Source organism: Triticum aestivum, chromosome 5A (assembly GCF_018294505.1).
Source record: "Triticum aestivum cultivar Chinese Spring chromosome 5A, IWGSC CS RefSeq v2.1, whole genome shotgun sequence".
Lineage (NCBI taxonomy): Eukaryota > Viridiplantae > Streptophyta > Magnoliopsida > Poales > Poaceae > Triticum > Triticum aestivum.
In genome coordinates this window covers 643,155,946-643,171,852 of record NC_057806.1, presented here as the reverse complement: position 1 = coordinate 643,171,852, position 15,907 = coordinate 643,155,946, and the positions used below count along the sequence as shown (strand labels likewise).

Sequence of the window (15,907 nt, the reverse complement as noted above, 5' to 3'; positions counted from 1 at the left end):
CCGGACGAGGAGGAGGACCCCCCGGTCTCCATGCGCCTCGGCGTCCAGGAGCTTCCCCGGCGGCGTGAGAAGGACGGGGGAGCGGGGTACTCGAGGCGCGGCGTGTTGCCGCTCTCGATGTACTCGAGGACGGCCTCCAACGTGCGCCTGGGCACGCCCCACCACCGACGCCGGCCGGCGGCGTTGAGCCTGCCGGAGGGCACGACGCCGTTGGTGGCCTCGAGCTGCTCGGCGTGACGGCGACGAAAATAGGGCTCCCAGAGCGGGCTGTCGGGCACGCGGCAGGGATGAGCGGATGCGATCTCCGCACGCCGCACCGCGCCGGTGGGTACCGGGGGCACCGACATGCCGCCGGCGCTGATCCTCCACGCCCCGGGCACCCGCATGTCCGGCGCGACCGGGTACTCGGCCTCGAAAAGGAGGCGAGCCTCGTCCTCGTGAAGATGGCGGCGGCCGAAGCCGTTCGCCGCCGCGCCGTCGCCTGGGAAGCGCTCGGCCATGAGTGTGATGAACTGGAGACGACGAGAGGGAGGAGAGGGAGGAACGAAGACGGCGAGAGAGTGCGAGTCACCGAGTGCGCTGGGGCGCGTCTTATATAGGCCGAGGCGCCGCCCGTGCGCGTGTCGCCGTGTGTACGCGTGGCGGGCGAGGGATGCGCGTCATCCGGTCTTCAGTGCGCCGCCCGTAAGGCATCAATGGCGCAGGCTGACCGGCGCGGCAGCGCGCGGCAGCTTTGGCATTGATTCGCCGCGGAAAACGAGGCGATGAGGACGACAAAGGGGCGAGAAGAGAGCCGTGTCCCTGACGCGGCGGGCCCGCGGCTTTTTCGCGCCAAAACAGTTCGCCCCGGTGCCCCCGGGTGCCCCCCAGCGCGCCGGGTTCGGCCTGGGTCCGCCGGCGCTGTTTTCGGCCCAGGCCGGCGAAAATCGGTCTTCTAGAGGCGCGACTGGGCCGATTTTTCGGCGCCGGCGCAAAAAAACGCCTGGAAAGGCCTTCCTGGGAGCGCGGCTGGAGATGCCCTAATTGGCCGCACCTTCCAGCAGCGGTCGCACCTGCGACAGAAGCGTGTCCGCGTCGATAAACCCGCTGTTCGCAATATCCTGCAATGCCGGCAAGCCGAGATACACAGTCAGAGAAGGCAAATCCGTCATCCACTGCTGCCGTTCGCTCTGCATGCTCCCGTCTCCGGCAGGGCGGGAATGAACTGGCACGGATGGTTGTCGTGGAATTGGACACACAGGACGTCGAACAGCCCAGCGGCCGAGCGTGGCCATGAGGGACACGTCTGCGAACATGCAACGTGGCCCCGCGGTGAGCAACCGAGCATGTACATCTTGCATCCCACGACGCGCATCGACCTTGTACAGAGACGTGGGGCGTCGTAGTACTTGGACTGGGGCCTCCATGTAAAAGTCCATACCCTCCACCAGCTCGTCACATAGCGGGTGGGGCACGACGGCGCCGGTGCGGCGATTTTGCCTGAACCCTCTCATTTGTCGAGGTCCACAATCTGGTCCCCCGTCCCTGCCATCCACGAAGCGCACGGCAGGACTCGGAGGCGGAGAGATGACACACGGGCCACCACTGCTCTGAGAGGTCGCGCCACTGCAAGGGGAGCGCGCCGCTGCAGATCGCGACTTGAGTGGCAGCGCAGGACAATGGGGAGCTCTGAGATGCGGTCCTCCCACCCCCTGCGCGCCGGTGCGGATGGCTGACTTGAGCGGCAGTACAGTCTCTTTGGGGAGCTCCGAGATGCGGCCCTCCTACCTCTTACTCACCGACGCTTCTCCTTCTCTATCCTCCTCCTCCCTACCCCTTCTGCATCATCCAAGATTTGCAGAGATCCTGATGCGACGTGGAGATCATGTCTTGTTGAATTCCCACGATCAATTCATGTCTCTTCGGATGCCTGCGTCAGTTCCAGAAGACTGAGAGTCATGCGGGTATACCACCCAATGTTAGCGACAGAGTTCTTTCGTGGAAATAAATGGATCAGAGCGTGGGAAAATCAGAATAGGTGATATAGAATTGAGTACAAAATCATGTGGGGTCTATTTGATGATGTGGATAGGCTGCATGTCAAGAAAAATAAAAATAGTGGGGATGAACTATTTAGATATTATAGATATAATGTTCTGAAAGAACAAAACAACTGGATGTCCTAAAGTGAACTTGTAACCTTTTTTAGTTAGAAAAATAGTAAGATAATTGTACTTGTCCTATTCATGTTTTGTGTGTGAAAAGTAATTGTCCTATTCCTGTTAGGACTGTAGGCAAATTGTAACATGATTCTACTGTAATTAAGAAAACCTGATTGCTATCCCATTCTTCAGTGCCCCTCACTGTTCTGAACAGAATTGTCAAGGGTATGTTATCTGAACTTAACTATAAGCATGTCAAGTTCGATCATTCAGTGCAATAATTTGTATGGTAACTATGCGATTCAAAAACGGAATGCTCCTTCCTTTTTTATATACTTGACTAGAATATTGGTTTTTCAGGAAATTCCTGATAGAGCGTGCAGTTCTTGCACAAAACACATTTGACATGCATGTGACATTTACCCATAGTAGCACGCATCATAAATACGTTTCACATCTTATGTATTGTACTTGCAGGAAACCAGCGTAAACACATTTTACATGCATGTGGCCCATTTGACATGCATGTTTGTAGCTTTGCATGACGCCCTAAACAATCATGCATGCATCATACGTATTTGCAGGAAACACGAAGACTGTCAAGTTTCAAGACTCAGGTGCAGCTTAGGATCTTGCTACACGAAAAGGAGCTAGGACTGCAGTTGAAAGTGCAGCTCAAGTTTTTGGCAAGGATGTTAGTTGTACCACCACAACATCATCAGCTCAAACAGGAGAATAATAAAAAAGAGCCAACATAGACCTGATGACTCAACACCTTCAATGCTTGGGGAGAATTTGGACAACTTCACGCCGACTTCCTTTAATGATGATGATGATGCTCAAGCTCAAAACTGACTCCTTGAAGAAAACAAAAGAATGATACAATTTTATCTTGTCACAAAAAGGACACAATGAATTTGTAAACTTTCAGACCAAGAAATTTTCATTTGTAGGCTACACAAAAAGGATAAATGTCAATCTAGAATATAGGAAACAGCCGCGTGTTTTTTTTTGTTGGAAAAAGTGAAACTTATAGCACTTCTTAAAATGTCCAAAATAAAAAAGATCAATTGAGATCATGAGAAAAATGCAATCACCATTAGTTTCAATCTATATTCCGGGGCAGAAGTTTCTCTGGATTTAGGAGAGGCGATTGACTGATAAGATTTAATAATGTAATTTGATAGTGATTGACCACTGCTGTAGAAAACAACACCTGAGGAAAGTATAATGGATCTTGCTTGATTTACGTTCATGTTAACAGTGTCAACTTTCTCCTTCCATATTCAAAATGCTGAGTTAAGCAATCTTCAAAAGTTACTTATGCCAAAAGCATGTTCATAAATCAGTCACTGAATAAATCAGGCGCGACAAAACATGTTCAAAAGACAGTTCTTATATATACTAGGTGCCTGGGCACCTAGAGCATCAGCCACTCGATCAATCCGTCATCCTACTAATCTCTACTCTTAATGGACGAGTTAGTTGAATAATACGGTTTATTTTCGTCCCACCACTTTTAACCGTTTTTTTTCGCTGATTTTTTTTCGTCTCCGCTGCTCCCCTCCCCCCGCAAACGCACCAAAAAAAACCTCACGATTCCCGTCCCTACTAGACATCGAAGTCCCTCCGGTACGTACGACGTCCTTCGCCGCCGCCCCGTCTACGATCTCCCTGCCGCCGACCCTTGCGGCCGACCACGGACGAACTTCGATTCGTACCTAAGCCGCCGTCCGAGGGGAGACGCCGCCGCCGCGTCTCCAGGGCGGGGCGGTTTGATCCGCGTCTCCAGGTCGGGGCGGTTTGATCCCCTGTCGCCGCCGACGTTCGGGATCGCCGCCGCCGCCGAACTCCGGGAGACGCCGTCGCCGCCCTCCGAGGGCAGTGCGCTTTAAATCTCAGGTATGCTGCCTAGGTCTCATCCGGGACCTGGACGTAGTAAACTTTAGACGATCAAAACAAGGCGGGTCTACACATGTGTTTGTGTCATGACCTGGACGTAATAAACTTTAGTCGATCAAAACGGCTCCTGATGGATTACATCTCAGGACGCCATAAACTTTAGCCTGGCACAATGTTGGTCGTCTTGGACATCCAGATATTCAGAGATAAGCAGTCATGCAGAATCTAATATGTGGGCATTGCCAGTTCCCAGTTGATAGTTTGATCCACTTCCCCAACTGAAGACTTCCGTTGCAACTAAAATGGGAAAAGGTAAGGAGGATTTGTAAGCGCATCCTAAAGAATTATAGACAAATTAGTTGTCGTACGAAACAGAAGAGAGGCATGCTACCTGAATTGGGAGAATCCCCATTAGCCTGTGATACAGGGCAAGAGAGAAGATCAATAGGTATACGACCCTTGGTGTCCTCCAAATTGAGCCTGGCACGACAACGGACGGCCTCGGCTGCGACCTCGTTAATGCTGGTGCAAATTGGCCATGAGGTACAGTGGTGCAAATTGGTGACCCATCTTCTCAGCAGCCATGGAGGAAGCCAAAGGAACCACCAGAGATGGGGAAGCGGTGCTGGGGTAGATCTCTTGTGCTGGAAAATGACAGGAGATGTAATTCAGGTTACCCAGAAAACTGAATGTATACTTCAAGAGAAAAATCAGGTGTGCTTATTATACTTCAAGAGGAAAATCTGGTTTCCCAGAAAACTTAATGCAAACAGGTAAGTAATTCATGCAAGTACCTAAGCAAAATCAGGTGTGAACATCAGGTGTGCTTAGTATACTTCCATAGGAAACTCAGTCTGACCAGAAAACTGTATGCAGACAGGTAAGTTATATGAAGTCTATGTGAAGTACTGAAATTTCATATGAAGTGTATATGAAGTACTGAATGCAAACAGTTAAGTTATATGAAGTCTATATGAAGTAACTAAGCAAAATCCCTACTGAAAATGGTGACAACCAAAGTCTATATATGAAGTACTGAAATTTCAATAAGTGTGCGTACTATACACACATCAAGTGTTTGTGCTCTTCAGCAACCATTGGCAATCTGTACTTACCTATTTGCAATATCATATATAGGAAAGTCCATTCAAAAAATCAGATCATAAACCAGTAGCCATCTTGAAGTACTTTGGCACGATCTGATGAATAGCACACCTGCATTAAACCAGCAGTAAATCTCTATTTTTTGCTGTCAATTCATAGGTACATATGGGGAATCCACAAAGCAAAGCAGCGGAACAAACGACTTTGTCAGATGTACCTCCAGGTATAACTTCGTCTATAAATCTTGCTGTATATGTCAAGCACTATCCCGCGCTGCTTTGCTGATGAGCAATGAAGTCGTTGCAGATCAGATGGAGGGGGCAAATGTTGATGAGATTTACCCAAGTAGTCCAGGTATGAGTTTGTGCGGATATAGTAATCATAATTTTATGCTTTTAATGTGATCAATTATACCCACGGTTTTACGAACATCCTTCAGAACGGAGGATACTTGAACAAACCGAACAACCGGTTCTTCCCCAACCGACTAATGGTGATATCACAAATGTTCAACGACCTTCCCATCTGATTACAGGTGAGTATTAAACATAAAATGCTTAATTGACGCTCTTCAGTTAGCACTACACTGACTCGTTCTGTCCAATAACTGTTATTTTTACATCAAGCAGATAGCCCCGCAAAATGTAATGAACCTTCGTTTGTGCCTCCCAGTTGTCTCACACAAGTTTGTGCCACAGATGTAGCACAAAGTTCAAATGGTATTAACTGACGGCAGCATTTCTACGTAAACCGTATATCATGCTTACAGGGGTATTAACCCAGTTTATGGCTTTTGTGTTGTTCCAGTAGCTGAAGATGCGTCTCATATACATGGAGGAAGACATGTGGGGATTAATGCGTCAATACGTGATGCCTTACAAGTTTTACCCGTGTCCGATGCAACATCCGATTACATGACTACAACATCTGGAGTGAATGTCGCCAAACAAACTATGAAAGGTAAGCTCAACCACCACCGCAAGGCCACCACCCCTGCACCCCCCGCCGCCGCAACCTCCTGTGTCATCCCCGCCCCCCACTCACCAAACGCAGCCGCGCCCCCCCTCGCCGCAGCTGCTGCCGCTCCCACTGTCGCCATGGAGAACCCGGTGCCGGACGTCCACCTGCGCCCTAGGATGGTCTCCGCCACGATCGCGTGGCGGCCTGCCCTCGCCGACGCGGATCGGGATCTCGAGCGCCACGCCGTTATCGCCACGGTACTTGGGAACCGCCCCAACTTCACGGTGCAAGACATTTCCGTGGCGGCGTCCATGCAGTTCGACATCGCTCGCACCGAGATGCACGTCTCCGTCTTCGAGCCCGGCGACTTCCTCATCCGCTTCTCCGACCAGCGCTACCGTGGGGTGGCCCTGCGCCCGCCAGGCGTTCTGCGCATCGGCAACGTGGTGCTCAGGCTCTCCGCCTGGTCCAGGCGAGCTGGTGCCACCATGATCCGCCTGCCGTTCAAGGCACGCGTCTGCCTCGAGGGGCCACCGCGGCACGCCTGGACACCGCAAGATGTGGAGCAGCTCTTCCCCGCCCCTGCCATCGTCGACCACATCGAAGAAGGCGCCTTCAGTGATGAGGAATCCGCGTGCTGTTGCACCTGGGTTTGGGTCCAGGACCCGACCAAGATCGCTACCAGGGGAACCCTCACCGTCGAGGAACCTCCTGACCAGTCCTCGGCAAGCTTCCACATGAGGTTCCTGGAGAATCGTTCCGACGAGCCTAGCCGGTCGGAGCCGGTCAGCCTGCTAGCGTACCCGATCCTCATTCACCTCGACCGCATCCATGACTACTCCGCCGAGCCGGTCGAGCCACCCTTCCGGGGCAGCCTGATGAGTTCCCACAGCGCCAACAGCGGCATCCCCTCCGACGACCTCGACTCGCCTCTTCGCGACGACTCGGCCAAGTGGCACTACCGGTGGAATCTGCACTTCGAGGACGGGACCTTCCCTCCTCGGCAGCAGCGGGGACCCGTGCACTCGCGGCTCAACTTCGCCGGCCGTGACGACCAGGAAGGCCCAGGCGGTGGCGCGGCCTCCGGTGCCGACCTGGGAGCTGCAGGAGGCGGCTCCAACCCTTGGCCGTCCTCCCATGGCCCTGGCTCCGGCAGCCACTCGAAGCACGGCGCAGGGCCGCCATCACGGCTGCCATCAACGTCAGGTGGATGGTGCTGGCCCTAACGGCGCGCTTGCCGTGGATGCTCCTGTGCGCGATGACGGCGCTCTCGGCAGTGACGGCATCAACTATACTGGCATAGCCACTGCTAACCAGGTTGGGACGGGCGCTGACACTGCCATGCCGCCTGACGACCACGCCACTGGAGACAAGCACGACGCCCCACCCCCGGCGCTGGTCGCATGCAACCACCCAAGAGAAGAAGATGGCCACCACCTTTCCGACCTGGTGCAGGAGACAGATCCCATGTTCATGTTTACTGAACCCTCTGTCGAGCTGGGAGGCGTGCCTGCTGTTGCTGCCACGGCTGCCAACGCTCTGCTGCTGCCAGTGGACCAGGCGCGACCTGTGGAGACCATTGCATGCATGGGCATGCAACTGCCAGAGTGCGGTGGTGTATCTGTAGCTATGCCAGCTAGGCTGCATGCTGGGCTGCGCAGTATTGGCCCGGGCCAGCTTGGAATCCTTACGGAGGTGGGCCCTGTTGCGAACGGCACGCTTCCGGACCTGATCTCTTTTGGGCCGGCCCAAGCCACCGCTCCTCCTATTAGCCCACAGGGACAGATCGACCGCTTCATTGCATCCTTCTGCTCCCCAGCGCCATCTTCCTTGCTCCCCCCACCGCCGCCACCGCCGCCGATGCTCACCACCCCGCCCCCTCGCCCGGACTCTGCTCGCACCTCCGACCAGCGGCGTAGTGGTCGCCTTGCTGCGCTGCCGAGCCATGGCCTCTCCACCATGGCCAAGGTCCAGCTCGTCCTTCTCAAGAAGCACGGCCAGACACCGGCCGAGCCGCCGGCCCCTGACGATATTCAGCGCTACAAGGACATCTACCAGAGGCCCCTCCCACCCCACTTCATCGACGCGGTCACCGATTTGACCACCGCCACTACGAAGAAGGGGAGATGTACCTCGGCCTCCGCCTCCACAAGTCTGCCGACCACGGCGGTCGTGCAGTAGCTCGGTTGCTGCCGGCCACGTTGGCTGCTCCCAGGTTCCCAATGATTGTACACCATTGCTCCATGTCGAGACGAGCGGTCTCGGCCAACCTGCTGCCTTGCAACCTCTTCACTTCGCCTGCTGCTTGTCTCTTTAAGTCTGTACCTGCTGCTGTTACCTACTATGGCTCCAAGTCTGCATGTGCTTCTGTCCGGTCCTGTCCTGTTGTGTTTTGGTTTGCTTATGGATAGTGCGACTCTAAGCTGGAATGTAAGAGGCCTGAACAATCCCGCGAGACGCCAAGTTGTCGCTGGCGTTGTTCGAGATCACCACTGTAAGCTTGTCTGTCTGCAAGAGACAAAGCTGGATTCTATCTCTAACAGCATCATCGCCGAAACATTGGATCCCTCCTTCATGGACAACTTTGTTTTCCTTCCCGCTGTTGGCACCAGAGGGGGCATCCTCATTGCCGCCTCCTCTGATCACATCAAAGTTACTCCGCAACCACTGTTACAGGGGACTTTCTCAGTGTCCGCGTTGATCACCGACCTCTGCTGCAACTCGTCTTGGCTATTGACAGGGGTCTATGGCCCACAATCTGACGAGGACAAACTCAACTTCTTGAATGAGATCAGACACATCAAAGCCTTGGCTCCGTCTGAATGGATTGTACTTGGAGACTTTAACCTTATTAGTCGTGCATCCGAGAAGAGCAACAACAATATCAACCTTCGTATGATCCGTGCCTTTCGTGCCGCCATTGATGATCTGCATCTAAAGTAGTTGCCTCTGATCGGACGCCGCTTCACCTGGTCAAATGAAAGGCTGAATTCTACCCTAACCAAGATAGACAAAGTGTTGTTCACTGAGGAGTGGGAATCAAGATACCCTGACTTCCAGCTACTGTCGAGATCCACCGACATCTCTGACCATTGCCCTCTGATCATGAAGAAGATTCAAGCGCGTCACTTCTCTGGATTCCGGTTCGAGGCTTGGTGGCCAAACGAGGATGGCTTTAGTGAGGTCGTCTCCCAGGCATGGTCCAAACAACTGCATACCAATGATTGCATTCAGAAGCTTCACATCAAGCTTACTAGAACATCCAAAGCCCTCAAAAAGTGGAGTAAAAACCTGATCAAAGAGAGAAGATTTTGCTCTGCAGTTGCCTCCGAGGTCATATTGCAGCTTGACCTCGCGATGGAGAACCGGTCACTAACACAACCGGAGCTTGACTTGCGTGCGTTGCTAAAGGGGAGGCTGCTTGCCCTCGCTGCTATTCAAAAAATAAGATGGAGGCAAAGATCAAGATTAGTTTGGATTAGAGTTGGCGACGCGAACACCAAGCTGTTTCACCTTCGCGCCAACAGTAGAAGAAGGAAGAATCATATCCCCTTCCTTCACCATGGTGGCCATGTTGCTTCTGACCATGAGGACAAGGCAGTAGTCCTCACAAATCACTTCATCTCCTTGTTGGGTCAACCGGAAAGCGCCACTCTGCGAATGAACTGGTCTAATCTCAATCTGCCATCTGCAGACCTGACACACCTTGATCACCCATTTGACTTGGATGAGTTGGGCAAAGCTATTAAAGAAATGGCAGCAGAGAAGGCACCGGGCCCGGACGGTTTCATTGGGCTTTTCTTCAAAAGATGTTGGCACATGATTAAGGTGGATTTGCTGAATGCCCTTAACCAGCTCTCTGCCCTTGATGCTAGAAACTGGAACCTGTTGAACTCTGCATTCATTGTCCTAATCCCGAAAAAAGAAAATGCTCTACGCGCTGCTGATTATCGCCCAATAAGTCTTTCCCACAGTGTTGCTAAGATCTTGGGAAAACTCCTTGCCAATAGAATGGCGCCAACTATGCAGCATCTAATATCTATGAGCCAAAGTGCCTTCCTCAAAGGAAGATCGATCCAAGACAATTTTATGTATGTTCAAAATCTCGTCCAGAGTTTACATAGAGCCAAGAAAGGGGCAATCTTCCTGAAGCTGGATATTGCGAAGGCATTTGATTCCGTCGGATGGGACTATCTGCTTGAGGTGCTCTGCCACATGGGCTTCGGACAGAGATGCCATGATTTGATTGCAATCGTGCTATGCTCAACCTCCTCCAGAGTAATCCTCAATGGTGATCCGGGGCTGCCTTTCTACCATCGATGTGGCTTGCGACAAGGCGACCCACTCTCGCCTTTTTTGTTCCTGCTTGCTATAGAGCCACTACAGCGTATCTTCGCGTCTGCAACCGAAGCCGGGATCCTGAAGCCTATTGCACACAATTTGTCCTCCATCAGAGTCAGCCTTTATGCGGACGATGCTGCCCTATTTCTGAACCCGTGCAGGTCTGAGATGATGGCCTCACAAGCAATCCTGGAAGCCTTTGGGAGAATCTCTGGACTCTACACCAACTTCAACAAGTCCTCGGCTTTCCCTATCTGTTGTGATGAGCTGGCAATTAATGAAGTGCTCTCCGAGTGCCGGAACAACTGACTCTTTCCCTTGCAAATATCTCGGGCTACCACTTAGCCTCCGCAACCTTAGGCGCGCCGACCTCCAAACTCTGATTGACAAGATAGCTGCGAAGCTCGCGGGATGGAAAGGCAAGCTCCTGAACAAAGCGGGAAGGCTAACATTGATCAACTCGGTCCTTACCTCTATCACCACCTACCTATTGACCATGTTCGCTCCTAGCAAGTGGCTGATCAAGAGGATCGACAAGCTTAGGAGAAGTTTTCTTTGGAAGGGCAGTGAGGAGGAGGCCAAAGGTGGGAGTTGTGCAATCAACTGGCAGCTGGTTTGCTCACCAAAAAAGTACGGTGGACTGGGCATCAAAAATCTCTCCTCTTTTAGCAGAGCTCTACGGCTGCGGTGGGCCTGGTTCGCGTGGCAATGCCAACCTAGGCCCTGGTTTGGAATGAAACTCCCCTGCTCTGAAGCGGATATGCAACTCTTCCATGCCTCCACCAACATTCACCTTGGAAATGGGCAAACTGCGAGTTTCTGGAAGTCAAAGTGGTTGGATGGGGCCGCACCACGTGACCTTGCACCCTCCCTCTTCAAGCTGGCGCGCAGGAAAAACTACACGGTGGCTCAAGCCATGCATGAAAGGAAGTGGATGAAGGGGCTTGAAAGAATCAGCTCCCATAATGATCTGCACTCCTTTCTGCTTCTGTGGGAGAAGATTCAGAGTGTCAACTTATCTGAAGCAAGAGATACCATTGATTGGATCTGGACGAAGGACAAGAAATACACCGCCAAGTCTGCATATTCCTGTCAGTTCATTGGTTCGATTGCCAAGCCTAATGCTGAACTGATTTGGAGGCTCAAGATTGAAAGAAAGGTGAGGTTTTTTCTCTGGACTTTGGCTCAAAACAGACTCCCAACCACTGACAGGCTGCGAGCCCATGGGAGCGATCTTAACGCGACGTGCTCTCTCTGCCTCCAACTCCCTGAAACTGCACTCCACCTCTTCAACACATGCCTTTTTGCCAAGGATGTTTGGAACAAGCTATGCTTGGCACGGCCCTTGTGCTACCCTTCCCTGCCTGCTAGCATTCAGTCCATCTCTCATTGGTGGAGTGTTTGCTCCCAGCGCAACAAAGAGCAGGCCGTTGATGCTGCTTATTTTGCTTGGCACATGTGGAATGAGAGGAACGGGAGGGTCTTCAACGCCAAGTCTACCTCAGCGGACGGCGTGGTCTCTCTGATTAAAGCTGACTTAGATTTCCTGAGAGTAGCGCTGTAATTTCCTTTTTTTGTACAGGCAGTGTTCTCTGGACGACTGCTCACTCTTATGTACATTCCTAATCTTAAATGAAAAGGCAGAGCACCTGCCGTTCGAGTCAAAAAAAAGGTAAATTGTCTGACGAAAAAAGGGAGCAGATAAATGCCAGGAGACGAGCTGCTTATCGGAAGAAAAAAGAGGATGATGCGGTCAAGCTCCATGGTGACATTCAAACTTCCCTTACAATGTCTGGTATGAATGTTTGTTTTTAATCAATACGGTAAACAATTAATACATCATGCTTTTTTGGTTCGACAAGTCTCACATGTTGCTCCTTCAATGACAATTAACTAGCTAGCATGCAACATAACGAGGAAAAGAGGGAGATAATAAACACGCGGAGGCGGGCAGCTTATCGGAAGAAAGATGATGAGGTTACCGTTGTACGGGAAGCAGTTGTGCAAAATGTTCTCCGGGCCCCTCTCGGTGATATCACTAATGGGTATCAACCAACCTCTGTGGACCTTGATGAAAAAAAGGAGCAGCTAAAAGCTCGGAGGCGAGCTACTTATCGGAAGAAAAAAGAGGATGCCGCCGTCAAGCATCTACATGAAAATCTGCCTGCCCTTGCGATATCAGGTATGAATGTAGTATGTTTCAGCAGTACGATGATATATATAGGCCCTTTGTTGCAAACTATAAGGTTATTATCGGAAGATAAATGACGAGTGTACCACCTTCAATATACAAGCAGATGTGCAAAATGTTCATAGGCCCGCTCTCGGTGATATCACTAATGGGTATAAAACATCCTCTGTGGACCTTGACGATAAAAGGGAAGAGATAAAAGCTCGGAGGCGAGCTATTTATCGAAAGAAAAAAGATGAGGCCGCCGTCAAGCATCTACATGAAAATCTGCCTGCCCTTACGGTATCAGGTTAGAATGTTTTCTGTTTTAGCACTGCAATTATATTGCATAACCGCTCTGTTACAGAATATATGGTTAATATATTTTTCATTCAACTCAACCATTTGAATCTTTGTCCAACCTTCAAAAATAAAACAACAGATGAAACAAACTTCGTATTGTCGATATTGATATTTGTTGATATTCTACTAGCTTCATTCTTATTGACCAATGAAGTTCTGATTATGTTTTCACATTGCTGTATTACCAGCCAACCCAACTAGGTCGAGCAATACATCATTGTCACATGATGATGCAGTATTGCCTCCTTCCACTACACTCAGGTGTCTTAACAAACGAGCAAATTGAGCAGAGAAACGCGTGGAGGCGAGCAAGTTATCGGAAAAAAGTGGGTGACGGAACGATCGATCTTCAACAAAAAAATCAGAAGCTGCAAGAATGGCGCATGCAACACCCTAAAACCATGACTCTGGATGAGAGGGGGAGTCAAGTGCAAAGAGAAAGGCAAAGTATGCTGCAAAGAAAAACACCCCGTGTGCTGAATCGATCGCAATGCCACGTCTAGATCTAACTAGCACATTGTCCAACCCTCATGCACATTGTCCGACTCTCACGCTTTCAACCCTCGCGCAACAATACAGTGAACAAATAGAACATGCTCCTACTGTCAATGCTGTCCCCACATACATTCGCAACACCGAAACCGATGGCAGTTATCCTATCAACCATCATGTTTCATCATGTAGGTGCACACCTAAGCAGATATTTACAATGATTCGATAATGTTGTAGGTGCATACCTAAGCAGAACCTTCGGTGATGGTGCTATAGATGGCGACATCATCGAAATCAATGAGCACCTACAAAGTGCCGACCAGCAAACCAGTGATTCGGTAACAATAGCGGATAACGGAGTGGACGAGCAGAGTCATGAGTCCAGAGCTCGGTGTAGGACGAGAGAGCGAGCTTGCAAGGGCAGTATGGCGGTGAAGAAGCGTCGGGAGAATATTGGCAAGCAAAAAACATGTACGCATGTACCACGTGGTGAGAGGAATGCTCTACTAGATCACCGTAATGAAAGGTTTGCAGGTAGGGTGAAGACCCAAACCGTCAGTTCCATCTCCAAACCGGAAATGACCGAGATCGGACAACCTGTCGTAGTTGAAGCACACGGTAACTCGACCTCATCTAGCACGCCGGAGTACACGATCAGAAGTGAAGGTAACACTCCCATCCTTACTCTCCTTGCGTCCCTTGAGACTGAACCCTCATTTATTGGTTTCGCACCTGAGCAGATGACATGGATGCTTACCTTAGTCGTCTCATGAATGAGGATGTCAACCCTGACAGCCTCTTTGACGATGAGTATTACCTGTTTGCTGGTGAAGGTATGTACACCCACTTGAGCAACATCCACCCGTTGGGAATATCACACTAATTATAAGCCATTGTTTACAGGCTCAGATGCTGATGACATGGAGCACGACAAATTGGAAGACTCAAGTCACAATACCTATGTCGACCATGATCCATTGGACTATGTCCACTCAAACCTCCCAGACCACACACACATACTGAAGCACCCCGCAAATTGCAATCACTGCAAGGCCAAGAAGTTTGTGTCCGAGGCCCCGGGATTCTGCTGTCGCAGTGGGTAGATCCAGCTGAAGCAACCGGAGCCCATCCCGGAGCTAATGAGGCTTTGGTCTAGCATGGATGCGGACTCAAGGCATTTTCGGGAGAACATATGGTTCTTCAACGGCCACTTCTCCTTCACAACCCTCGGCGTCAGCCTTGATGAAAGCTACACAAACATGAAGTCCGGGGTGTACACGTTCCGGGCGCACGGCACCATCTACCACAACGTTCATTCCTTCGGGCCAACATCACGTCCAGAGCATCTACAGTTGTACTTCTACGACGACGACCCAGGCCTAACCCATCGCAAGGCTGCCACCGAGCAATTAGATCAGGATGTCGTCAGAAAGTTAGTGGACATACTCAGGGAAAACCCGTAATCCCAGCAGTTTAGGAGTTTGGGTGCACACAGGGACAACCTCGGCGATTACATGATAGACCTCAACACTGACCAGAGACTAGACCAACGGAAGTATAATAGACCTCTGTCATCTGAGGTCGCTGCAATTTGGGTGGAGGACACTGACCTAGCGAAGAGGTTCGACCGTAAGATTACACTTTGCGGGAATGACAACCAGAGGCACAGTATACATGTGACGGCTGGCTCGTATGACCCGCTCTCTTACCACTCTTCTACCCAAGGGGGGAGCTTGGTTGGCACCCGAAACTTTCTAAACGTGATGTCCCTTGGTCGATTGTGCAACAACCAAGAGGTAGGCGTGATGATGATGATGATGATGATGATGATGACGATGCAGGTAAGCCTTATGCGTATTCTGTCGTTTAGATGAATTGTATACTTCTCATATGAATCCTAATGTCCGCGTTACTCATCCATGTGCAGAGGGGAATAGCAGGTTATGCGTCTCGGTGAGAGACTACTACTGTTACATGCTCCAGACACGACCTGGGATATTCAATCCCATACTCTATGGAGCACGATTGCTCTAGCAATGGGGGGTGGACATGTACATCAAGATTGAGAGTTGTAGGTTGAAATGGTACAGGAAGAACCAGACAAAGATCCGTGCCGACCTGTATAAAGGAGTTGTTGATGCAATTACATCCGGGAGACCCGGGCAAGCGCTGTTGGAGTAAGGATAGTGTTCCCTGGAACGTACCCAGGTGGCGACCGCGACATGAAGCGGAGACATATGGATGCCATGGCAATTGTCCATACCTACGGGAAGCCTGACATCTTCTTGACCATGACCTGCAACCCTAACTGGGAAGAGATAACGAATGGGTTGTTTCCTGGCCAGACAGCGCAAGACCGACCTGATCTTGTGGCTCGTGTGTTCCATGGCAAGCTAGAGGCTATGAAAGAGATGTTGTTCAAGAATAATATCCT

The 15,907-nt window shown here is 50.9% G+C and overlaps 2 long non-coding RNA genes across 2 annotated transcripts; both read left to right on the top strand.

The window, feature by feature from the left end:
* Positions 1-3,732: 3,732 nt before the first annotated feature.
* On the top strand, positions 3,733-5,671 carry LOC123105564 (uncharacterized). The gene is made up of 4 exons (XR_006450938.1): positions 3,733-4,043; positions 5,307-5,370; positions 5,454-5,501; positions 5,587-5,671. It is a non-coding gene; the product is annotated as an uncharacterized lncRNA (long non-coding RNA).
* Positions 5,672-12,536: 6,865 nt separating this feature from the next.
* LOC123105565 (uncharacterized) lies at positions 12,537-13,867 on the top strand. Its single transcript, XR_006450939.1, has 3 exons — positions 12,537-12,630; positions 12,746-12,928; positions 13,170-13,867. It is a non-coding gene; the product is annotated as an uncharacterized lncRNA (long non-coding RNA).
* Positions 13,868-15,907: the final 2,040 nt, after the last annotated feature.